The sequence below is a fragment of the Callospermophilus lateralis genome, chromosome 11 (assembly GCF_048772815.1).
Source record: "Callospermophilus lateralis isolate mCalLat2 chromosome 11, mCalLat2.hap1, whole genome shotgun sequence".
In the NCBI taxonomy this organism is placed as follows: domain Eukaryota; kingdom Metazoa; phylum Chordata; class Mammalia; order Rodentia; family Sciuridae; genus Callospermophilus; species Callospermophilus lateralis.
In genome coordinates, this window is record NC_135315.1 from 110,780,630 (window position 1) to 110,808,310 (window position 27,681).

Sequence of the window (27,681 nt, forward strand, 5' to 3'; positions counted from 1 at the left end):
ACAAACACATTTTAAAGGCTTGCTGGTAAGAGGTATACCAGTGTTGAGGGTGTGGGATGTGGTTTCTGCATGTACATTACACATTGTGAGATATCAAATGAGAGCCGTAGAAAGAGAAAGAAGTTGTGAAAATCTAAATTGAAAACTGGATGACATGTGTTTTTATCCTTTAAATTCCAACACGAGGAAAACTTATTTTTAGACTCCTGAATGCTGACCACATACACATACACACACTACTTCTACATCCTAATCATATATTAAATTTGGCTGGCTGCCTGAAAAAAATACAGGCATTCAATGATTTAAGTAAATGGACCCATGTGTGTATTTAAATGACTAGATACAATGAGATCCTTTTCCTTTTCAGAATTGCTCAAGAGATGCTTGCTGTTAAAATGTTTTTTGAATATGTTTTATCTCCTATGTTCAGAAAACATACTAAATCTTGTTAAAACAGCAGCAAGTTCTTAATTTCCAGTAAAACATCCACAGCTCTTTCTGGAAACTGGTAAGAGTTGAAATAGCTGCAGACCTACTTTGGTCAAAAACTATTTTATAGAAATATATATACATTATTAAATATATATATATATATATACATATATATATATATATATATATATATATATTAATAGAACCAAGTGATATAAAGTGACATACCAAGGAAGAAGGTATTTACAAACAGTAAAAATAAGCTAGTGTGCATCATGGGTGAAAATGATTACGATGTCTTTGAAGACATTCTGTAAGAGGTAGGTGACAAGGGGGAGACTGTTCTGCCATCTTCAAATGTCCCCTGATTCTACATTCATGTTTTCCATTCTTGTAGGTCCAGGGGATGTTCAATAACTAAAAAATTTTCCTATATTCCAAGGTTACCATTGTCACATGAAGCAGTGCATATCTTCTTTTGGTCACAGAGAGCAGATTCTGCCCATAATTCAACTCCTGGTGACAATGACATTGAAGCATGACTTTCTGTGCATTGGGTAGACCTCATGTTCACCACAGTGATGGATCCTACAGTGCCTAAGAGCATACCACAGGCTAACATTTCTTCAGCAGACATTGCTTAATGCAGAAGGCCTCTGAGAGAGAAGACATCCCTTGGCTAACTTCCAGTTTCCATCCTGGCACTGCACCGTCCTGGTGTGCCAGCCCATGTCAGAGGTCCTAGAGCAGGCAAGCCAGGGGCCTGTCACCCACTGCAGCTGTGGAAGGTGTGATGCCACTTTATTGCTGCCGTGGCTAGTGACAGAGTTTACTTTTTGAGTAGACTTCTTGGGAACAAAAAAACTATAGCAGACGTCTAAAGCTTTTGTTGGGTCTGTTGCAAGAATCTGCACTATTAGGATCTCCTTTGTGGCTGAGTAGCCCATACCATGCAAGAAATTATCCCTCTGGCTCCAACCACTGTAGTTCATGACTGTTCCATTGATGTCGATGATTGTCTCGGAAGTGGAGATCATGTACTTTCCATTGATTAGGTACTCGCCATTTTTCTTCTTCAGGGCTAAGTAGGCAGTGAATCTAGTCTGGTCTTTGGCTTTGAATTGTCGGACTTTTATGTGGGTTGCCCCTTCAGGGATCCGCACAACGTCAGTGTAGCCCTTACTGGAGAGAGGAATTTCCACAGAGGAGGGAGGCAAAGAGAAAAAAATAGGTAAACTCTCAGCAAATGGATGAACAAAAAGAAACTCACTAAACATCTTCCCACGAACTTTCAATATTTTTAAAAGATTAATTTAGATTGACCTTAGAAAGGCATTTTCTAATGACACATTAAAAGTGACCATCTGCAATTGTATTGAGATGTTCAAAATTAGGATGAAGTCAACAACCTACCTTGATTAAAAAATTTATACCAACTTCATTTAAAAATTCATTCAACCATTGCCATCCTTTTCCTACTCTATCATCTTTACAATGTCACTTTACATTCTTTTCTAGATACAATGTGACATATGTAAACACAAGAAAACAAAAAACATTTGCCCTCATTCAATCTCATAGCAAATTTTACTATTTCTCAAACTTATTTGCATATTGGAATATCCTGAAGATCTTTTAGAAGTTCCAAAGCTTATGCCATAGTCCAGGCCAATTGAATGGCCATCATGTAGGGTGGGGTACCTAGAGCAGTGATCTCAGGGTTCCCAACACTGCTTCAATGTGGACTGGTTCAGGGCACAGATTTAGTTCTTTGCTGGTCTAAGATCAGAACAAAAGCTCTGTTTCCATTTTTACTACAACTATTAAGTTATTTAGTGTTAAGAGATAGGACACTAAATAGAAGTTAAAATTCTAGTGAGTAAAGAAAACTCACTACCAGCATGAAAATAAAAGAAAAAAAAAATAACACCTTATCAAAACTCCCTGAAATTAGTATTCATGGAGATATTATGACAAACCAAATAAAATGTTACAGTGGGTGACAAATAAGATAGGTCCCTAGGCCATCTGCTTAGGAGAAGGGAAAAAGTCACAGATATCTCTAATACTCATAAACCTGGGCAAATGCTGGGAAAAAATGCTAATTAAGCACCAAGGGACTACACCAGTAGTCCCACTACTTACTTTAAATAATTTTCCAGTTATTTAAATAAAAACTCCTGGTGCAGTTAAATAGAAATTCCTTGTGCAGTTTGACTGAGTTGTATGAAATTGAGTTGTCTATTTCTTACTCAAGGTTGGAAGCTATGGGGTCACTACCCAAACATTAAAAATCCAAGTCTTTCCCCTGCTCCAGAATTTCATCTGGATGGAAGGGGAAGCTCATCCTAAGAAAGTGCCCTGTTTATTGGGCATCTGTTCCACAGTAATTGCCAAGTAGGTATCAGAGTTTCTGACAGTGTTGAAGAAAGAAGATGCAGGCTGAGGATATTGCTTATTCCAGCTTGATTCATCATTTCAATTTTCAAATATATTATGTATAATCCTTTCTTCCAGACCTTTTTTGTTTTTATAGTGTCTAATACCAATCAATGATATGCAAACCCATGGTGGCTTCAAACAACAGCAGGAAGAATGTTGGGGAATCTCATCTTTCATTCAAAGCTAAGAAAAAGGGATATTTTCAAGTATTTAAACAAGTTCACTCTAATTCACTAGTGGAAGTATTTAGCTTAGAAGTCATGTCTCTTGAATCCCAATTTGAGTTCTTTTCACCATGTCCCTTGCCTAAAATCCTTATGCATATTTTATAACAGTTAACTGAAACTAAGTTCTGGTTATAATGATACTAAACCAGATATAAGAAAAAGAAAAGCTGAATGGTAAGAAAAGTGGCAGGAGAGCTTTTTGTTTTTATCTTGCTCCTCAGAGCCTGTCTCATTTTGCTGAGAATCAGTGAGGTCAGCACCATAACAGGTTTTCAAGCTGAGTTTTACAAGGCACTGGTAAGGCTGAGGATTAGTGCCCTGATTTCATAGGCACTAATTAAAAGATGGGTTCCATTATCTTGTGATTAATATTTCAGTTTCTCTACACCCTGTTGGGTATCATTTAAATTCTGGAGAGCAACCAGGTTCCCTGACTACCATAAATAAATGAGGTTGTTTTCACTTAACTACTATAAAGTCTGACTGGCAGAGCAAGAGAAGTTGGTTTTTTGCAGGGCTATCTGCACAGTACCAAGAGCAGTGCCTGCCTGTAATGAAGGAGTAAATTCATTCACATACTTAGCATGCTGTTACGGAAGTGACATTTTAGGGGGCAGTAATACCCCCCCCACTCTTCCCCTAAATAAAATTTATATTTTCTGCAAAGAAACACAGCAAGGTCAGAAGACAGAGTAATGGCGGGATTGGGGGATGGTCTTCCTGCTCATTAGCGTAGCCATTATCTGGGAAGGTGATATTTGACAGAGGCCTACAGAGACCACAGCTTATTAATTGGGGAAAGTGTGCCAGGCAGAGGAAATGGCCCATACATGAAAGTTGTTTGCTTGAAAGGAATCAGAAGCAGAGCAAGAGGACCAGTGTCAATAAGGCATCACCCAGCAGGCCAGGGGACAAAGCAGTCTTGGACACTAAGTGACATGGGGCCATCAGAGAGTGTTGACCAAGGAACACCAGGATCTGATTAGGTAATAAAGCAGCTGCTCTTCTCACGGGAGGAAGAAGAGGCTGTGAGGGGCCAGGGCCAGAGTGATCAGTGAGAAGACTGCTGGTCAGCCAGGCAAGACTTGGTGACTGGGAGGGATGGGGATATAGCTCAGTTGGAAGAGTGCTTTCCTGGCATGCATATGCCCTGGGTTCAATCCCCAATATAAAAAAATAAAATAATAAAATAAAAAAAAAGACTTGGTGACTGGGGAGGAAGTCATGGTAAAGGGCAACACATCTGGATAAATGGTGGAAAGCAAGCCAAAAGGATTCACTGGTAGATCAATATGGGGTGTGAGAGAAAATGAGAAGTGAAAGCCAATTTGAAAGTGTAGGCTTAAGTAATTGAATTACCATTTACTGACCTGAGGGAGGAGTGGTCATGTTTGTGAACAGGTGTGAACTTGAAGTATTTTAATTTGTATTGCCTCATTTAATCCTCACCTATGCTTTCATTAATTGCAAGATAATTGCTCTTATTTCCATTCTACTTTTGAGAAATATCATGACAAAAAATTTAAATGACCTTTCAAAGATTACATGACTAGTGAATTGTTTTTTTGAACTAGAGCTTAATTGCAAATATTTTATCTCCAAGATTAATGTTACTCCTAAGCAATTTGTTTGGGACATTCAAACAGATTATTTGTATCACATAATGTAGTCTTGGTCAAACCAGTTTGCAAGTGGTTGTACTGCACATCATCTGTCTTTATCATGGATTTCTTCATCTTTTCATGTGACATCTAATGTGAAGATATTAGTTGTCAATATAAAGAAGTTAAAATGTTATATTTAGCATTTTAAATCTTTTTAAAATTTTAATTTCTTTCTTTCTTTTTTTTATTTGTATGTGGACATATTATCTTTATTTATTTTTATGTAGTGCTGAGGATCTAACTCAGTGCCTCACACAGTCGAGGCAGGCACTCTACCACTGAGCTACAGCCCTAGCCCTATATTTAGCATTTTAAAAGTGAGTTTAAACTTTATGTAGAAGAATACATAGAATATATATCTATGATAAATATTATTAAAATTAACTTTATTCCCCATACAGTTTATAAATCTTTCTTTCCTCCTTCCCTTACCTCCCTTCTTTCCTTCCTCATTGCATTCCTGCCTTCTTTTATTATTATTTTTTAAATTACAAAATGGCCTGAACTTAAGTTATAGCCACTGATCAGCTCAACACCCATTAGCCACGTAGAAGTCTGTACGTCTTTCATAGTGCCAGTCTCCTCATTTGTTAAACAAATGGCTAAATTCGTCATCTATAACATGTCTTTGAGATGTATAAAAATGCAGGATATAATTGGAGGTGCAGGATTTATCAACACAGATGGCTCAACACAGTTGGGTAATTAATTATTATTTCATTATCAAGTAAGATTGGTGGTACATATTTTAACCCAGAATAAATTTTTAGCCACACATTTTTTTCATCTTTTCAAAGATAATTTCCAGTGTTTACATTGACATGATGCTTAATCTTTTAATTAAACTCTTATAGTTAGTTTGGTTTGTGCTTCACTCTCTAAAGATAACACAGCACCTACATCAAGAATATAGGTCCACTCAGCTAATACCACTCAGCAAAAAGTGGTTTTGCAAAGAAGAAAAATAATCCTGCATTCCATTAGAGTTAGCCATCCTATCTGTTAGCATAACATTTGATGCCGGAAATAGGTAATTTATACACTTACATATTTAAAGTGCAATTAAAGATGCAGAAGGCATTGTTTTACGAACTTTCTTTAGAATAGATATAAATCAGAATATTCATTATAAACCAGGATTGGTACCCACACCACTTCCATTAACTTAGTTTGCAAGAAGAAATGCTTTCTCAACAAAAACTCAGGCTAGTAAAAACTGCTTTGTTGAAAAAAAATTAGTTAAAATAGAAACCAGGCATCCTTTCATCAACTATGTTTTAGGGTAACAGATCTGCACAATATCATGGTAGCTGGATGCTGTCCTCTTGACCCCTACAGCTGTGGCCATCCATCTTTTTCCCAGAGGCACGGTGAGTTTCTCCTGAGTTATCAGGGCTTTATTCATCTCCTCTCCTTCCCTTCTCACATTCGTAATGTGTTCCTACAGCCATGTCAGACTTCCCCTAAAAACAGCTTATGAGGTAATGTGAGTCCCCTGTATCAATTTTGCAAGTGTCTAAAGCTTTGTTCTATTCACGTAAGGGAAAGCAGTCTATCGTATTACCTTTTCTTATTGAAGGTCCCAATATCCTTTGTACAACTGGAGTTGTCTCCTCCGCACACGCCGCACTTGTCATACTGCAGTTTTGAGCCAATGATGCAGCCTGTGCGCACCCACTTCCCGCACACGCAGACGGAATTGCTGTAAGGCCTGCACTCAGTCCCGTCGGTCACCTGAAATGGCAGACACAGCAAGAGTGGGAACATGGGTGCATTGCTATTTGATTCCTTTGGTAAACTAGCAAGATCTCATTTACGTTTGATTGGAATAAGTCATATATTGAAAAATAAACCAGCAATCAAAAATCAACCAACCACTTAGTTTTCAGGGATTTATGACTGAAATATCCATGCTATATTAGCAGTAAGAAGATCTGACATCTTTTCTCAACTTAATGTGCTGGGCCATCCTAGGTACTTATCTCTATTTTGGTATGAATAACAGGTTCCCACAGTATTATCTGGTTTTTATATCGATTGAAACTTTTTTTTTCATCTATTGTGTGGAACTATCATGCCTGTAGAGAACTGAATATGAGCAGCCTTAAGGGCACAGAGATTCTTCTTTATTGCATAACTGTTTTTAGGGTAGCACATTTGAAAATCTAAACTTATTCAAACCCATGTGACTGGTTGAAAAGCATTCCCCATTGTGCATTGAAGTAAAGATAAATACATTAATGTGGAAAATAAAATATGAGGAAGTCACAAAAATACTACTGAAAGAGAATGAATATATTTTGAATAAATGAGTTAGTATAAACTGTCATTAAAAAGCTAGTTAAAAAACCATATGCATATAAACTGTGGCTTATGTATGCGAGTATATATAATACCAGAAACATACATACATGCTCATATATAAACTTGCATTTATTGTTTGTGTATAGACAAAACTCTTTTCATATATATATCTGAATATGAGTGAAGGTGTGCATGTATGTAAATTGAAGTAGAATAGACTTCTATAGATCAATGGTTCTCTATATAGTGCTATTTCAAGGTTATGTTTTTGTTTTTATTTCTCTGTGCTAATTATTTATTGGTACTTGGGTTTGAATGGAGGGGTGCTTTACTACTGAGCAACATTCCCAGCCCTTTTTATTTTTTATTTTGAGACAGGGTCTTGCTAAATTGCTTACGGACTTGTTAAATTGCTGAGGCTGGTCTCAAACTTGGAATCCTCCTGTCTCGGCCTGCCAACTAACTGGGATTACAGGTGTGTGCCACCCCACCTGACTCTATATTATTTTTTAAATGAAATGTATTATTTCATACTAAATGAAATATATTTTTCAAAAAAGCCACATAAATTGAACATTAGCTTAGTTTTCAATAATGTACATTTCTGAAGGCCATGAAGTATTAAATGTAGCACCTGTTTGCAAAATAGATAAACAATATTTAATAGTTGCTGCATAATAGTGAAAAAGAAAGAAAACCCTGAAGTATATTTCCTAAGCAGATATGTTCATCTTTGAAAAATAAGAGATGACCACAAACTTAACTTATACATAACTTGAAGGACACTTGATTCACATTAAAGATCCAAGACTTAGTCAAAACCCTGGGTCAGAGACAATGATGTTGATGTCTATCTTCCTGACTCAGCAGAAAAATTCTTAAGTAAATTACAGAAAAATAGAAAAGTTGTTTGCTTTATATTATCCTTTGCAAATGTGCCTAAGAAATACTAGTTGTTTTCATGACTATTTTGAAGTTAAGGTCACACTTTGTTTGCCCTGACAGTGATTTATAATTTTCAAAAATAGCTTTTAAAACATTTACTTATTCTGTTGAAAAATAATTTTTATTCATTGTATAAAGTTTGAAAATATAAAAGTTATAGAGGTGAAAATAAAAATCTCCAAAATTCAAACCACGCCCAAAATAATGACTATTTACATTTGGCACCTGCAGCCTTCATTCTACCAAATAATTTGCACTAAGCACACCTCCTGCATCTACACAGCCAGTGTGTAGTTAGTTACCTTTGGAGAAAAGACTACGAAGTAGCCAGTGCCCTTGGCTCTGCAGGTCAGTTTGCACACGTCTGCTGGAAGGACGCCTGCATATTTGGGAACCCATTCTACGAATGTTTTGACTTTTTTTGCATCAGACTGATAGCCTTTTTTGGCCTCACATTGCTCATGACGAAAAGATTTACCTAGGAAACAAAACATGTTACTTTAACACTTGACCTGTTCTGAGCCTTACATATAATCTTGTGCATTTGAATAATTAATTTTAAGGAGATGATGCTAACTTTATCACAGAGCTTCTTTATGCATCCACGCTGAAAGATTTTATATCATTGTCTTCCACTTCTGTCTGCAGGATCATTATCTTCCAGTTCCCTGAATACACCAATTTGTTTATAAAAATAATTTAAAATCACTCACATATTTGTTATTGATTTGCATACTAGTGGAACTGTGCAGCCTAATATAAATGTTATTTCCCTAGCTTCTCCTATTTATTTCTGTTAGAGTTCAAACACTTGTGGCACAGGGTAGTTACTGACGCAGAGTAACATACCATTGGGTGGGCAGGGCATCACACTGCAGGAGCGGTAGATGTCTCTCTTCCCTGTGCAGTAGTGGCCACTGTTTCTGGGCACAGGATTATTGCAGTGGTGATAGGCAAACTGTACTCCTCCCCCACATGAGCGAGACAACTGGCCCCAGGGTCCCCAGGACCCCCAGTTGCCATGGCTTGATGTCTGAAATAAAAAAGAGAAGCTTTTCTTTCTTTTCTTTTCTTCTCTTTCTTTTTTTTTTAACTCAGAAGGAAAACATTCAAAAGGTACCTTTAGAAATCACTTGCATATAATGAGACAGTGGAAACCTCATGACAGTTACATTTTCATCAGATTGAACATGATCGTGCTCTGGAATTGCAACACATTTCCAATTCCAAGCAATTCATCTTTCCCAGCCTTTACAGCCAGTGCCAGAGGATCTAATGCATCCTACTAAATACTAAGATACCACAAAGAACGTCTTCTGTTTTCTATGAGACATTTTAAATTATGCTTTCTGATATTGTACAACTCTGTTGGTAACCACTGGACCATGTTCTCTTTCTGTACACGCTGATCTCAGGTCTTTGATAAAGTGCACAATGTTGATAGCTTTGCAGGAGGCCCGGCATTGTTCAATTGTGATTGCAAGTCCCTGTCTTTCTCCGTCTTTAGCCCTGAAGCTCTAGGGTCCTTCTGATGATATCATGTATTCTGTCTGTGACAGACTCTGATCCATACATAAATGTATTTCAATGGCTTGGATGATCCCTAATTAGTTGTGACAGAAACTGAAGGACACCTGCACCCTACATGCATGTACCCCATAGGGAAGGAAGAGCTCTGTACTGACAACCTAGGTCTAGTCCCCTGGAAACATTGTGGGATGAAGCTGAAAGATTCAGAAAGGAAACATATTTCCCACAATTTTGTCCAGGGAATGTGTGCAGAACTACCTCTGGCTGCCTGTGTTGGGGTATCTGACAGCATTAAAGACTAGGAACCCATTCTACAAATGTTTTCTATGTGACAGCCTGTAGAAACACAGGTGATAAATACAAAGCAGCATTCTTCTGGGACGTGGCAAAATCTTCCAAGTGAGAGAGAACACTCAGCATGATCTGGCCTTGAAGATTAAGGAGGCAATTTGTGACCTGAAGCTGGGACTGTGCATTTAGTGCAAACCTATTTCCCCAGAGCAGCCAGAGGTTACTGCAATCCCTAAAGTTAGATGAACTTGCTATCAACGGAAGCAAAATGACCGTTTGGAGCTTGCCAAATACGTATAAGGACCATGGCATTGACTCTGCTACTATTTACTTACTAAATTTAAATAAATGTATCTGGAATCTTAGCAAGAGGAGTTTAAAAGTGAGCTTCCAAAAGATGAGTTCTGGGGCCCTACTTGGGGTCTCAATTAGACAGATTCTTGGTCATTTATTTACATGTGAAAGGCTATAATTCCTAAAGAAATACCTAATGTCAGATATTCTCCAGTGTTTGATTACTGACACAAAAAATTGAAACTTATATAGATCAGAAAGGAAGAATCTTTTAACTAAGAAGCCCTCCATGACAGTACCCACACACATCCCATGCGAGGTCTCAGGGATTTGGGTGGCCATTTACTGAGTAGTATTTTTTCTTGGTTTTGTCCACACACTTGCCCTGCAGGCAGATTCTCCCCTTCCCACAGGGTGTCCCTTCCACAGCCGGCAGCTTCTTGGTCAGACACACCATCTGGCCCTGGCGCACCACGGCACACCACAGGCGGGCACAGACGTCCATGCCAGGACACACTGAGTACTCGGGGCCGAATGTCAGGTTGCACTGCTGGGTGGCATCATAGGTCTGTCCTGGGAGTTCCTCAGAGCCCTGGATTTGCTTGCGTGGTATGTCTAGCAAACAGTTACCTAAAAGAACAACGGAAATTGACCTCCGTAATAAGTTTAGGTTTCACATCGCTAAAAGGGGAGATCTAACAATTAAAGGCTCCAGATAAGGCCGAAGCACTGTGCACCCACAATCTCCATGGAAAAGGGACTCTGCAAGCGGCAAGGGTGGGACTCAGCAGTGCCCTCTATCACCCTTCGTGGGTGATGCTTGTAACGGAATGCCTGTAATGTAGGTGTGGCTGGCAGCATATAAGTACACAAAATTATTTGAAATAGTTTGAAAATATCCATTATGCTGAAACACCAAAACAAGAGAAAATTAGGAGGGACCTTGAGGAAATCTGATAGCATACTTAATAGCAACAATAAATCCTCTTCAACTTGGAGAAACAGAATTCACCCTTGGCATTCTATTTACATCCCATATCTACTTCTCACTTACCTTATCCCTATGTGTTTATTCCATGTCTCCTTTCCACTAGTTCCATAAGAGTCAAGTTCATACCTCTTTGATTATAGCACTCACTGAACAAGCATTTGCTTAGTATCTAGAATGTTCTAGAAAGCATACTTAGTATCAAGAATATGAAAAAAAAATGACCCACATCTACCCCTTAAGTTCTCCCAATAAAATGAAAGAGATAGACTAAAAAAGTAGTGTTCCTTTCACACTGATGAAATTTGAGTGAAATTCTTTCAAGATTCATAGAATAAAGGAGTGATGAGAGAAGAAAAGAAACAACTTTTGACAATTTAGGACTAGGCCAGCCTTCTGACTCTTCTTTTTCTTTCCTTGGTATCTATTCTTTTGAGAACAGGTATCTGTTGGGTGTTTGGAGTATATCTGTCAAAACCAAATTAGTGTCTTACTGGCCACAGGCAAACAGGGGTGAGATGAGAGGTCTACAAAAGGTGGGACACAGATGAAGCAGATCCACAGGTGACACAGGGATTTCTCCCCTGAAAATGCTTCCCTGAGAATCCCTGCCAAGTGAGCTTTACTCTATTTATCGTCTTTTGTCATATATGCATGCATATTGCCCATCTATTTCTATATTTTTTGTTTACTTAATTTTAGATTTATACACTGATGATAAAGCTAATAAAAACAATAACAAACATTTGTTCCACACATTATCTACATGTAATAACTTATTTAATCCTCACAAGAACCGTATGAGGCAGTTTCATTTATTTTGCTCACTTTATAGACAAGAGAACTGAGGCATATCATAAGAGGCAGATAATTTACCACATGCCACAAAGCTTAAATTAGGGTCTTATGCCTAGAATCTGCCCTCCTCATTGCATGCCACTTCGTCTTCTGCAAGCATGGGGAGGGCTGTCTAATGTTGCTGCTGAAGGGCAGCTAGGCTAATGGGACAAACACCTGGTCTACCCTCTAAGGCTGGTGAAACACTAACAAGGTGAGTGCTGTTGGCCAAGGCAGTTAACTTCTCCATAATTCACTATAAAGAAATGTGTCTCTCCTCACTTTAACAGTCTAAAGGTAAAATTGACAAACGAAGATACAAAGGTAGACCAGAAAAATAGGAAACGAAGATAGACAGTTCTCTGTTCAACGTATCTGCCAACCTTTTAGATGTATTATTCTTTTGATTCAACAAATTCAAATTCTTATTTTTTATTGAGAATAACCCCTCTTAAGTGTTCTGCAAATGTTTTTACAGTGACACTCAGGTTTCTTCAAAGTGAATACCTTAGAATTTGTCCATCTGTGATGGAGGCATTATATGAAAATGAATAAAGAGCGAAGTTCCCATTTAACTTCTGAGCCAGGGGGTTTGAAGAGGTAAAGCTTCTGAAGGGAACCCAGAAAAAGCATTAAAAGTAAGAGGCCTGCCAAAGAGAATGTGTGGGAAAAACATCAAGCTGAAAGGAAAACATCCACATCAAGTCAATAGGAAAGAATGACAGGAAAACCTCACTAAGCTCTGTTTACAGGGCCAAGATGAGGCACTTCAGAACTCTGTGGAGAGCGTTATCTTCATTGCTAGATGGAAAAAGCATGCTGTGGAAACCAGAATGGCTTACCAGACTGCTGATGTTAGAAGACTGTCAATAAATCTGAATCAGCAAGAATGCTTTCCAATTCCTGAAAAGTGCTGTCTTAAGAAACTTTAAAAAAATTTTACTCAAAATCACAGATCTTCAGACTGGGTAACTAAATATTATCTGGGAAGTCTTTACCAGGTGTGAATGCATATGGCATGGGTCTACTTTACTTATCTGGAGGCAAAATGAGTCGCAAACTCACTATGGTTGCAAAGTCACTAACAGTGACTCTATCTCATCAGCTTACGATGAGTGAAGAGACGGATAGAGGGAAAACTATTTGAAATCAGCCAACAACAAGGAGACTTCAAGATGTGGGTTCTCTTCATGACAGAAATTATAAAATTTGAAAACCAAGAACATATTTGCTTTGCTATTAAGAAATAGGTATATCAGTTCTTTTTTTTTTCCTTAGAGGTTGTGTGGAGATAACCTTTAAAAATAAAATGATTTCTTTTTATCAAGTGATCGACATAACTTATTACCATCATGTTCTCAGTCTTAGAATATGTTTCTGTACTATTTCTGTATACTCTGAGTCATACAGTCTATAGATGTCCTTTTTAAAAGTTGATGTGTGTCCTTCTGCAATAAAATAGTATGGACATCTCTACTAAACGGCAGACCCACTCCAGGGAACAAAAAATGTTTTTGGAAAACCAGATCTCTGAATCCTTTTCCAATTTTACAGCTTATCTGTTTATATAATTTAGCATAAGAGCTCAACATTCAGTTTTTAAGGTGGTATTAGTAAAATTCAAAGTCACTATGGTTGTACCTTGATAGACACAGAAAGATTGTGGTTGTTTCCATCTGGCCACTGAGGTCCACCAATGGGGTGGAAGATAGTCCTTTCCTCCAGGTGATCTCTGGTTTTACATACCTAACTTCTAGCACTATTCATCTTTCATATAAATGTTGCATGGAAATTATCAGATGAACGTTGCTGTTCTTTATATTTTCATTTTCCTTCTGTAATTCTAGCACTTCAGTTATTTCCATCTTTCCATCCTTTCAATACTCAGGCATAAAATTCAGAATTGACCCCCAAATAGCCATGGCATAGAAGAAATCATTGTCCCCACTGAAGCATCCAAAGAGGCCCAACAGGACTTCATATGCTGTCTCGTTGCTTCCTACTTCATCTCTCTGCCTTTGTGCTTCTTCTTTTGGGTCTTAACTGAAATGTCTGACATTAAAAGAGAAATGGGTGCATTTGCCTGCTATTCGATGAGTCATTTGGGAGATAGAGGCAGATAATAGAACAAGGGCATTGAGAAAAGAACAAAGGGCACTGACCTAAAGTAACTCTAAAGTCTGTTTGAGAAACTGTTAGAGGCATAAGGTGCACACCCAGCAGATGAAATGGCAAGGAAATAAGATTGAAAACTCCCCATCCTAAAGGGGAAAGCAAAGCTTTTGAAAAATATAGGTCACCATTGCCTTAGATGTCTTATTTGCATTTCCTTTAAAAGAACATTTATTGTGAAAATCAAGATACAACCATAGTGACTTTGAATTTTACTAATACCACCTTAAAAACTGAATGTTGAGCTCTTATGCTAAATTATATAATCAGATAAGCTGTAAAATTGGCAAAGGATTCAGAGATCTGGTTTTCCAAAACCATTTTTTGTAACTAAAGTTCAATGTTCAGTGAGGGACTGTAAACTTTGCTTTTGAAATAAGCTACATGTTAATATTTTAAGTATGTCTGCAGATTCTTCTTAGCAGCCTGTGTTGTGGGTGATCTTGAACTGTCCCTACCTGGATGGTGGCCTTTCGCATCATCCGGCACTGTGGACTCAGGGATACAGCAAACACAGCTATCTTTTTTGGCCTCAAGGTTATTAAGTATTGGAGAGAGGAAATTCAATAACCTGCTTTCACTGCACAATTTCTCTGGCAGTGCTTACCTTTATTTTAGAAGAGCACACTCCCAGCCAGCTTGCCTAGAACTAATGGGTATAAACACTCAGGACTTCTGCAAGTCTCTTGGCCAGGCATAGAGGAGTCCCAGGGGACATGGCTACTCCTTTCTGAATGACAAATCTCAGACACAGCTACTTTTGAGTGTGCACATTGGCTTCTCAACCATAAATTAATTGCTGCATATTTCTTGTTGGATCTAAATCAGGAAACACTCAGTGCTAATGAATTTAAGTTTGGCAGTGGTTGAGTGCTACAAATGTCCAGCCACTTATAGCTAATAATTTTAAAATAAATCAAGTCTTCGAATTTAGTTTCTTATGTCTCCAGCTCTTTTGGAGGTGGGAAGGGAAGGATAAGATATTATATAGGATGGATGTTCCAGATAAAGTAATCTTTAGATACTAAGATACCATCAAAAATTATGTACATTTTGGGTCTGGAGATGTGGCTCAGTGATAAAGTTTTAACCTCACATATATGAGGTCCTTGGTTCAATCCTCAGCAACACACATATAAACACACACAGACACAATTACACACATTTTGTATAACTGAGAATACTTACTTAAAAAAATAACAATTGCTTTTTAGTCTTTATACTAGTTTTACCATTTAGCCTTCCTCAATAACTGAAAAATCATTCTTTTTCTGAATTTATTGCATCATGCCAAAATATAGAGGTAACTTTAGGGATAATACTAATGTGATAGCACTTTTGACCATTTGTAAAATGGGATCAGACCACTGGACATTTTATGGTTTGGGGCTATATTTCACTGTTTTTGTTTCATCTTTATTGTTAAACAATGCCACTTCTTGCCCTCAGTTTACCTATCTGAAGTCTTCCCCATCCCCTACAACTATTTTATTGCTTAACATTGTTAATGTCCTAGAAAATTAGAGCAGAAAAATAGTAAAAGTGTAAAATATTAATAACAGGCATCTGACTGGAAGCCTGCATAGCTCTCTAGGAGTAAAGTGAAAGGTTTTGTGACAAGGATCCTAAAATCTTTTGATCCCTAGACAAAATATATGTTCATTTTTCTTCCTTTCTTGAGCTTCAACATTCTCCTTGGTTTGCTCCTAGGTTCCTTAGTTCAAATGTCAGTACCTCAATCATCTAGAAATTGAGTTTCCTAATTCCTGTGGCTGGTTTTGCACTTCAAATGATTAAAGTCAGTTTGGAGGGTCCCAATTAAAAAGTTAATTAAGCTAATTTGAATTCACAATTAAATAACAGTACTATAGTGTATGTGCTTCAATTCTGTGTATGCTATTTTTAGAAGAAATGAGACATAATTTAGCTTTGCCACTCTTCCACACTACTCTCTTTTATATTTCATTGTTCTGAAATTACTTTAATCATTATATGTGATTCATAAAATAGAATTCTTTGTTTTGGCTAGAATAAAACACTGCCTAACCAAACCAATGTATTCAAAAATAAGAGAATCTAAATTTGATGAAAAAAGTCAATACATAAACTGAGAATTTTCTGTTCTAATAACTAAATATGTTTATTTAATATACATCTGGAAAATTCAGAAATATTAATCAGTACAATTGAAAAAGATCTATGTCTACTAAAATTATGTTCTTGTTTTCTATCATGATTCTTTTTTAACAGAAACAGAGATTAAAAAAATGTAAATTTGTTTTACAACTGTTAAAATTCAGAGTATAAACTTCTTTAAATACAGAAATAATGTTAAAAGTTGAAGACAGTGCTGAAAGCCTATTTACTGCACAAAAAATAAGATCATGATTTTCAGAAAATGAAATACACAAATCATTCCAAAATTATGGCATTAAGGAACAAAATTCTGCACAGCATTGTAATTAGTTGACCTAATACTTGTTCAGGAAAAAAAAATTGGTCCCATTTTAGCCATAAGTATTTGCTGCCTTAGCAACTAAATCCATTCATTTAATGAGTCAAGGTTTAGCTCAATCTTTTGGAATGTACAAAGTGTGATTTTGAAATTAGATATTAATGTTATTTCATTCTCAGGAAAAAAATAAAACAGCAAAAGTAATATTAGGGGTGAAGTGTTAAGGTTCCACTGAAGACAGACTTTATCAGATATTGACTTGATATATGTAGATAAAAGAATTAGGTAAATATTTATTTTAGGACTTTATCATCATCTAACCAGCATTGTTAATGAATAAAACATAAATGCTCATTTTATTATTAGTCTAAAGGAAAAGCCTAATATATTGCTTTCTAGTCTATTCTGAAGTTTTTAAGTTATCAGGCTGACCTTTCACTAACAAACAACATTTATTTTGTATTGAGAGGAATATTACACCAAGCTGGACTCAGGTTAGTTTTAGGGATAGATAATGTAAACAGCAGCAAGTAGCAAAAGGCTTTAGAGTTCATCAATGATGTAACAAGAAGGAATAAATGAGCAAATTCTGGCTACATAATATCAAAGAACTGTGTGGCTGAAGTTCTTTCTGTCTGAAATGAATTTTATTATCCTCATTTTGACACTGTGTGGCCAAAGTTCAAGATGCCTAACACTCTTACGAAATTACAAATATAATAAGTTATAAACTTTGTGGATTTGGGAAAGGCCATCATCACAGATGCTGAACCATACGCCATAAGGTAACTTAATGAAAAATTATTATGGTATTTGATTTAAGCACCAATTTAGAAAAAGATGAATTTTAAAAGAGCAAAAATGAAGAATATGTTCTTTTTAGTAGATGATGTGAAATGAATTATATGATATCTGAAGATCTCTCCTCAATGCTCATGTGTCCACCCTCCTAATTTCCTATTATTTTTAAGTAATAAAGGATGTGAGAAAATTTGCAACAGCTTGTTTCAGAGATTACTTCGGGGCTAGGATTTATTATTTCTAAAAATTATAACTTCCTCTATTTCTATAAAATTTACAGCTCTAATCCTAGTCTTAAAGATTTAATAAAGTGTACTATGTTCTTGAACTGTCTCTAAAGGATAAAGTCAAAGACTTTCTTTGAAGTTCTTAAAGTGCTTTTCCATCGTTTAGATTTCTTTTCTGTTTCTGTTTTGCAGTTTTTATTCTGCTTTCAGGGGAATCTGCTGTCAGAATGAAATCAAATTCTTCCAGTCAATGAAAATCTAGAGCGAAAGCTTCCTTTGTGGGTTTTATGTTGCCATGAAGAGAATCCAGTAGAATTGTCACCTACACCTAAACCACACCCCTGTAATAGGCATGTAACAAATAATTCTGAGAGTTGTATTAATAGCAGGCAAACCAAGATGTCTGCCAAAGTTCTCACAGGAAGCCAGTGGTGAGAGAGGGAATAAAAGCCAGGCTTTCAGGGCACCCACTAGGCATTCTGTGTGGTCTCCCACACGGTTTCTCTTTTGAACTTTACAATTCAAAAGCAAAAATACCATAGCTATAAAGCCACCAGGGATGCTGGCATTACACACCAACAGACAATCAATTTCCTTGCTCCTATTTTGACACTGTCTAAACACCAAAATGAACATTATGGGAAAGCAATAAAGTAAAGTGCCTAAGAATCCCAGCTTTCTTCCATTGAGCCTCTGTTGTCCTGAAGGATACATACCATGGCCGTCATCCAGGAATTCTGTGATGGTGGCTGAGGTACATTTGGACCAGGGCTTGGATGCATCAATGCTGGTTAGGATGGAAGACATTAAGCGTTTATCTTCTGTGGAACCAAAGTTCTCTTCACAGAATTTGGAATCATCATGGGAGAGGCCAAGTAGATGTCCTAAGGGAGAGAACAGAGAAGGCACAAATGTGGGAGCGAATAAAGGAAGTGCCAATGACGAGTGGTTTTGCATTTCTATTTTTTCCTAACAATTATGCTGAGACTTGATTTTTTTGTTCCCCAATTGTAAATGAGTTCATTTTAATTTCTTTCTCACCCAAAGACTGCATTCTAGAGAAATAAAAGCTGCGTATAGTTAGTGGAACCATTAGTTGGGGTGAACATTTGGAAGAACACTGAAAAATTTGAGAATGGATAGTCCCATAATTCATCTGGCTCACATATGCTCAAAGACACATAGAAACAAAGCCTTATTTAGAATCTAGAATTTGCGAGGCAACTGTGGGATTATGTCATAACCCTCACCACATATTATTTTGATTGTCTAATTTTCTGCCTTCTCTGATCAACCCTAAGCCCCATGAGATCAAAGTGCATCTGTCCCCAATTCTCTGTTGAAACCTTTGCATTTAACTTAATGCCATGCAAGTTGCAAACACTTGAGAGAGGGTTCTTGAATGTCAGAGATTTATTTTCTTGGTCAAGTACTTAAGTATTTATGTGAGATGTACTAGAGAGGCAAAGACAGAGAGGGAAAATGAGTAGCTTTTAGGTTCCATGCAAATGTAAGCTTACTTCATGTCTTCATTTCTTTTTGTTATTTAGGGAGCTGTGACTGATTACTAGTCTCACAAATAAATAGCTTATTTTGAAAGTATATTCATCTCCATAAAGAAATGTTGGAAATATCAAGATGCCCTTGATGGAGTGTTCGAGACTGCAAAGCAAATAGATACTGGGATGTGATTGATCAGCCAGGTGGTACTTGTTCTTAAATCTCCCAACCAGGCTCTCTGTATCCCAGTCCACACTATTGCCATTCTGTTAGTCAGATACCATTACACACAGTACATCACCACATTCCTATAATCTGAGTAAATTGCTTTTTATTACATAATACCAATTTTCAAGCAGTTTAAGGATAAATTGACATTCCCCAATATATCTAAAAGGCTACTTTAAAAAAACTCAGGTAAGCAGTTCGAGCAGTTTGCAGAAACTCTAAAAAGTAGACAACAAATTACCCTATCAGTGTTTTTAGCAAAGCTTTGTAGAATCATATAAAATCCACTGAAAAGCATGCAGAATATAATAGAGCAAATTGATTCCTTCATTTTCCTTTGGTTCCTGAGTGCCAAGTACAGAAACTTGGGCCATTCTATCAGGAGTCCAGCATACACAGTCAAACTCAACAGAGAGGAAATCTTTCATGTTGCATTCCGACTACTTTTGGCCAACTTGTTAAATCACTGACACCTCATAATAAAATTGTTCACTGAGCAGCTGACTGCTGTTGTGGCTGAAATTAAGTGACTAGGGCTCGGTGACCTTCCAAGTCACCACATATTTATGCTATTTATTTGGTAATTGACTTCAACAGTATTTATGAGGCTAGCAAGTTCTCTCTGGAAAACCCTCCCACTGTTATGCTCAGTTTGTTTGGACAGAAGCATGAATGTGCATTCATAACGTGCAAAGGCAGATTAGGAGGGACCTTCTAATTTTTGAGTAGTGTGTTAAGATTTTTAGGATCACAGACCACGGAAAAACAGAATCTTCCTTAAAATTACTGGAAGTCATTTTGTCAAACAAACAGTCACTGAGAATCCATTGCACAGATCCTGAACTTTTTCAAGGTAGAAGCCTTATCAGCTTGCACTGTGGGAGTTGTGTGGAAAAATTTTATATTTAAGTTTTTGATCTGGTACATAAGAGAAAAAAGGAAAAGTGGCCCAAAGTAACCTCTGTAATACGATATATATTTGAATCCAGATTTTCTATTTTGAAAAATGTGATTATTGCATTCTATTTCATAAGATATTCATATGCATTAAATGCAGTAACAGCCTTTTCCTTCAAATTGATATAAATAGCACTTTCCATATGCAGTTTTATTACTGTATCAAGGGATTTTCACTTCATTTGGAGGCTAGATTTTAGATTTCTGATTTAAAATACAGGCTGTATGGCCAACATCAAATTCACTTTGAGGGGCTGGGAAAGTACCTTGTTTTTTTCTTTCATATAGAGGGGCAAGGCATATAAATGTAAAACATTTTAACTATTTCAGCAAGGCATCTTACTTTTAAGATGGCATAATTTAATGGATCATTTGACATGCTATGTGGCATCATATTGTGATATTTTCTTTTTGCTACCCAAATTTACTAGTTAATCCATGGAATCTTTTTATTTATTAATTTTTAATGCATCATAGTTATACATAAGAATGGAGTTCATTCTGTCATATTCATGAATGCATATAACATAGTTTTCTCCATTTCAATTCCCAGTAACTCAATTGCCACTGAAGTTACATCTAAGAAATTGTACCACAGAAGATTGCCATGCTGATCATGAACAAATCTTAGCTCCACCTCCTCTAAAGCTGAAAAGAGATGTGAATTTTCTAAGATCCCCAGAGTCAGGCAGAAATGGATTGGACAGCCTGGGGGTTAATTGAAAGAGCAAATGAGCCTTCTGCTCTCCATGGGGTAAGCCCATGAGCTGGCTGGGAGAAGCAGACTCTCTCTAGAGCAGGGAGAGTTACAGGCAATGGGAAGAACATGTGAGCACCCCTGAAACAGGCAGTGAGTTCCAGAGTGGCTGGAAAAAGGTCACAGTGAGAGACCATGTGACTTCCCCTCAGGAGCTGGATGGAAATTGAAAAGGAAGATCAATGTGAGGAATGCTTGGATGCTCTTCAGGAAAGATGTGACACACATACTAAAGGATGTGAACAGCAAAAGGAGTAGAATTTTAAAAATATGAGTGCTCAATCAGTTTTGCTAAGATGTCTAATGTCAGTCTTAAATTTTCCAATATCCTTGAACCCTGAAATGACAAGGTCATATACCAGCATGAAGATACTTTAAAAGGAAGCTTACATGAGAGCTCACACTATGACCCTGATGCTTACTAACACAGGAAATCTGGACTCTAGGAAATTAAAATATAACATCACAGCTGGCAACTGTGTATTTCAAACAGTTGCAAAGGTGAATCAAAATTTAGACTTATCATCCAGGATGGACTTAAGCTTCTCAGACATCTACCTTTTCAGGGAGAAATTTGCTCATAAATCATTTACGGGAATGTTCAGAATGAATGGTGTGGACTAGAGATGAAGGATTTCTGAAACAGGCAGGCCTCAGCAGCATCACCCACAGATCAGACTTAGACATTCATGCCCAGAAGCTGAAACAGCTCCTGGAGCATCTGAAGAAGTGTTGGAGAAAGCGTTTACAACACTAAAGGAGTTTGTTGTTTTCATTACGTTGTATTTCACAATGAGCTTTTAGAGAAATACACAGCAGCAAGGTTGGTGGAAGGGACATAGGAATGGAATCAAGAAACACAAAGAAAGGCAATTCATGCCCTTGAAGAGATGAAGTTATTTCCTTCTCCAGAGTCACAAAGTAGGAACAGAAGAGTGGGGAAAATTGGGAGCTAAAAAAGATCTTTGAGAAAGCTCCTTCAGTAAAACAGGGAGTGAAAACTAGTGAGAGAAAAGGTGGAGACAGACTTAGGGGCAGCCATTCACTGTTGGGGCTTCAGCTAAATATCACAAAGTCTTGTTTGGGGGAAGAAACAGTATTTGTATTTACAGCCATTTGTAACTAGCAGACATGCAAAACACCGAAAAGAAATTTGCTTGGGTAATTCTGTTTACAATGCTATCTTTTATAGAGAATCCTTATTTTTGATGTAATTGTAAACTTCTCACCTGAAATTCTGAGGTAATGAAAGGCTAAACAGTCTAATATAGTGTATTCACTTGATAATAGTCTCAAAATAAATTGTGGAGCGGGTGACAGATCGAAGCCAGAGTGAAATTTCCAGAATCATGCAACTATCTAATCCATGAGTATTTTCTGAGAGACTCAAGAGATGTGTTGGGGGAAAATGTGAGGTGTTCCCACAGTTCAAAATAAATTTTGATGTTTGAAGTCACCAGCAAAAGTCAAGGTATAATTTGTTAGGAAATATCCATCTCTTCTTAATACATACAAAAGCCATGCTAATAAGTACCCATCCCACAAAATAAGATCAAGAAAGAGTTTTTTTTCCTCCTGAATTATACTAATGAAATTAGTTTAATGATGCATTATGTCAAAGCAAAGCCCCTAGTAACAATTCTCAGTTATATTGTTCTTGCAGAAATAGCAAACAATTGGTCATTTGAATATTCTTCCAGTGTGACAATCTTCTTTTTAAATTGGTACATAGGTTATGTTTTGTTAAATAAATTTCATCTTTGAATTCCCAAGAGAGATTTAAAGAACATCGAGTCTCTTTAATCAATGAATTCACTGTTGGAAAATCAGCGATAACAAGTGGAGGAGTCAGGACACATTAAGGGAAACTGGTAGGCAGGCTTCCTAGTCAACTCAGGTATTGCTGTACAGTTATGGCTGACTTACACTATTAACCTCAGGAAGGAAACTGCTTGTTTTTCTGAACTTTGGTCTGCGAATTAAACTAAATTTCAAACTCCTGTCTCCTGATCCTAAACTGACCAATGGTCAAGGGGACACAGCACCACATCCTATAAAAAGTTACCAGAAGCTCTGTAATGTGTTTACTTGGGAAAGAAGTGCTCAGATGAAGAATCTGTTTCTTAAGGAGGTCATGTTTTTATTTTACCTAATTTTCCAGCTGGGATTATGGAGGTACAAGAAGGTTTAGCCAGGGATTAAAATGTGAGTCAACAGTTCAAACAGGATCAGAATCTAGAACTGAAGAAAGCATCCATGAGCTCTAACAATTGGATGATCCCTGTTTAAACACAGATCCTTATATAGAAGTGATGAAATTCTCAAATGACCATTTGAAAAATTAAATATAAAAGGTAAACATGATATCAGTTACACAATTTGGTTGGAAGAAAATAATCCCCTCCACTATATACCTAACTGTGTCAATGTCCTTTTGAATTAAATTTGAGATTATTTCCTTTAAACTAAATACTATTTAAGAAAACATTCATTTTAGGATAGTATAAAAATTTGGGGCTCTGGAGCCAGGGGAGTTGAGTTTGAATCTTACCCTAGCAGTAATAGTTCTTAGGCTTAGCTTTAGAAAATTCTCTGTGTGTCAGTTTCTTCCTCACTTGAGTGAAATGTAACTACTTCCCCGAGCATTTTGTAAAGATTAAGTAGCATAAAAGATGTAAACTGTTTAGAACAGGTGCTTGATATATACCAAGGGACCAGCTGACTTTACTGTCCTCATTGATCATTGTGCTCTCACTATGGGTATATGCTAGTCTTTGGTGATTTTAATATTGCTAAACACCTTGATTTGGGAGGGGAAGAGAAATATTCCTAGTTACTAGAGGAGAAACCAATTACACAGTAAGTGCAATTTTCCATTTTCTGCCAACTTCAACTTGATTTCCACACATGCAGCAGAAAATCAAGAGGCCTCCCCTAGAGAAACACGAATCGGGATTTGATGTTTTAAAAACTTAACAAGCACTAAATCACTCAATACTGTTAGACATATAGCAAAGACCTATTCCTACCTTTCATCTGAGGCCAAAAAAGACAGTGTGGCACTGCTCCAAGCTAGATAGAAAAAAAATGTTCCGTTCACATTGATTAAAGCGATGGGTTTGGGGATAAATAGCAAGTTAAATCCCAGCTTCCTTCTCACCTCACATCTCACAGCCAGTTTGGACATCTGATGCTGTGCACTTAGCTTTGGTCTATGGTGTGTCAAGGGCTTCCACAGCTTTTCAAAACATGGCCTTGTTTAATCTAATCATCGATGGGAGTAGTCACAGGCTGATCAGCACAACCAGAGAACACCCTCTAACCACAACAAAACACAGGCAACCATGCTGTTGTGTCTCGGCTACTTCCCAAGTCTTCACTGAATATTTGCTCTTGACTTTTTAAAATTGCCTGGCTTTATCTTAGGAAGCACATTGGAGTCTTTCATGGTGCAGAGATTCACTTAACACATTTTATAATTAATACTATAAAGCAAACCTGTGGCATGTTTGCAAATTATGGATTTCATTAATCTAAATAAAATCAGATTGTTCTCCCTAGTGTATTAGAAGCTGGCTTGACATCAATAAAACTATTGTTTTTAACAACCATGTGTGTGCAGCATGTGAAATCTTTATTATTACAAGTCTATAATAAAAGTTTGACAAGTTAAAAATATAAACTCAAATTGTAAACTTATATCAACTTGAAAACTTTCTGCAGTTCACATTTGGATTGTAAAATGGCTGTAAACACATTCCTACCTTCAGCTGCACAATCCTGAAGGATGACTTCTGATGCATAAGTGACTGCCAATAGACATTCACAACTCTTGAGAGGGTGGATCCTACTAGAGAGATTAAAATAACTATGAGGAAAATAGAAGCCATGGTTAAAAAAATTGCCTGGAGCTAAGTTCCCAAGAGCATGGATTCATTTATTTATTTAATAAAACTATGGAAGAAATCTTACCTATCTGGTGAAATATTTGCATCCCATATTTTAGATCTTTTAAATTTTGGGTAACAATTCCGGTAAATTGATATAGAAAAAGTTTATTTTTTCCATTTTGTTGCACAATTAAGGTATTAAAAACTCTCTTGCTTTGAGGTAATATTGAAGCATAATTGTTCACTTCAGGTTACATTGCATAAAGGGGAGTTGAGACATCGAAGTGAATAGCTGGAGCAAATTATAAATAGTTTTGGAGTCTACTGTGATTTTTCTGAATTTTATATTATGTCATTCATTTTTGGATCACACAACTTGGGAAACGGCAGTTCGGTTTTTAGTCAAATCAGAAGAATAAAGGATCCAATACAGTTTATATGTAAATAAAAAGACCTTAAAGACAATAAAAAATAGTGAGAAGGTAGTCGCCTATGAGGAAGAAGACCTTAACCAGGTACTAAATCTTCTAGCACTTTGCCTTGGACATCCAGTCTCCAGAACTGTGAGAAATAAATTGCTCTTTGTTTTTAAATGCCCAGTCTATGATATTTTGTTTCCAAAGCCTGAACTGAATAAGACAAATACTAAATAAGGAGAAATGGATTCTATAAAGCACAATAAGCAGATATGGACACAGGAAAGACAGAAAGCCTTATTGAGGTAAGTGATAGAAAACAATGGTCCTTCACAATATCTGATTGTGCTTTTGTTCATGGGAATATGGGAAACTACACCTGTCACTAGGCCCATATGATTAGCCATGAACAATGAAAAGTGAAAGAAAATGGCAATTCACTTCTGCGATGCAGCAATGGAAATTCAAGGTGCGCTTCTCCTGTTTCTCGTTGTACAAGGTACTGAAAGTGGAGACCCTAGTGAAGGAAGCAGTGTCAAAAGGAGAGGCCACCTACTATACTAAGCCAATACCTGGAGGACAGAGTCAACCACACCTGAGGCTGACTTTACAGCCTTCAGAAATAAATTGTGTTCAGCCACTGAGGCTATGAGTTTGTTGCATAGACTGATTTGTCTTAATTAATATGGGAAATGATTAAATGATAAAAAATATGCACTAAAGTCTTAATAATATTTATGAAGTATCAATTTGCTAACAGCATAACATCGTAGGGGAAAACCTAAGTTCAAACTCTGAAGTGGGCAACATATTGAAATGGGAAATCAAATTATGTCACCATAACCATATTTATATAGATACTATTTGAAATGGTCAGATTCTGTCCACTGACTGCCTAGGCAGAAATCCTGCCAAATGGAAGCAGGATATGGGATCATATTGGCCTTATTCAAGAATTGTTTAGCAGGAAGTTGCAAGCAGTAGATCTATTCAGGCCACATGAAAGCTGGTTCTGGGAGGTAAACAGGGATGATTCCTGCATTCTCAAATTGGTGGCAGAGGGAGAAATAAATGTCTCTCTTATTCTGATGTTGTTGTCATTTTGTAGAAGGTTTCTAAAACCGTGATTCCGAATGAAGTCAGCTCAATAGACAAACCAGACAGATACAAACAGTACAGGAGGCTTCTGTTCAGCAATAGATTGCCTATTGTAATATGTAAATTGACTCTTCTTACAGCCTATATCCTTTTGATTATTACACCATGATCCACGTCACCAGTGCATAGTATTATAGGGAAAAAAATACTTATTTCCGTAACTATGACAGATTTTTGGAAGCATGGAATATTAGGAAATAAATAATTATTAATGGGTTCGGGGTGAGGTTGGGTGGGTAGGAAGAATAACTTCTACAGTTCTATAGCACAGGTTGACAAAAACTAACTATATTTCCAAACAGGGAATAGAAAAGATTTTGTATGTCCCCAACACAGAGAAATTATAAATGCTTGACATCATGGATATGCCAGTTACTCTGATCTGATGATTATACATAATAATCACATTTGACAATGTCCTCCTGTATCCCATTAATATGTATAACTATTATGAGTTGATTGAAATATTGGGTAATTTTACTGATACTATTGAAAACACTGGGATTTTTTTTTGATTCAGCACTAGTACAACAAACTTCTTCATTTTTATCCCATTCTTCCATGAACACATTTATTTAATTTGTAAAAAAAATTTCCCTCACTGCAGGTCTTCCATAGTAATCACCAAATAATTCTCAACTTCTGGAAAGAAGATTGGTTTGCAAATCCTTTGCTTGTGCATGCTTATCTAATGATTAAACCATGTTTTGCTCAGCCCTAAGATGCTCTAACTAGGTGGATAAAATATGATATATGTTGTCTTTATTCCCAGTAGAAAGGATTGCACACTGTGAAGAAATGAAAGATAATTTGAAATGAAAATTATTTTAAAAATCTCTCAAACTCTATATTTAAATGTCACTTAAGTAATAAACTGATTAATTTTTATCAACTATGGCACATTGTCTATGCTGTTATTACATTTTTATTATCTGTTTATTATCTTTTTGGTGTTCATAGTTCACCATCAATGGTTAATTCTGAAATCATGCATAGTAATTGTTTTTCCTAATTTTCTTAAGTTCAAGCTATAAAACCTAGATTAATATTTCATCTTTAAAATTACATAAAATACTTGTGTTTGTCTTACATTCATGGCCAAGAATACTCTTCATAAGAGCAGCAAAGAAAGATGAACTCATGCAGAGGGAAATTGTCTAGTC

General features: G+C 36.7%; 1 pseudogene; it reads right to left on the reverse strand.

Annotated features, from left to right (window-relative positions):
• Window positions 1-1,050: 1,050 nt before the first annotated feature.
• LOC143410763 (A disintegrin and metalloproteinase with thrombospondin motifs 5-like) overlaps window positions 1,051-27,681 on the reverse strand; it is a 33,843-nt pseudogene continuing 7,212 nt past the window's right edge.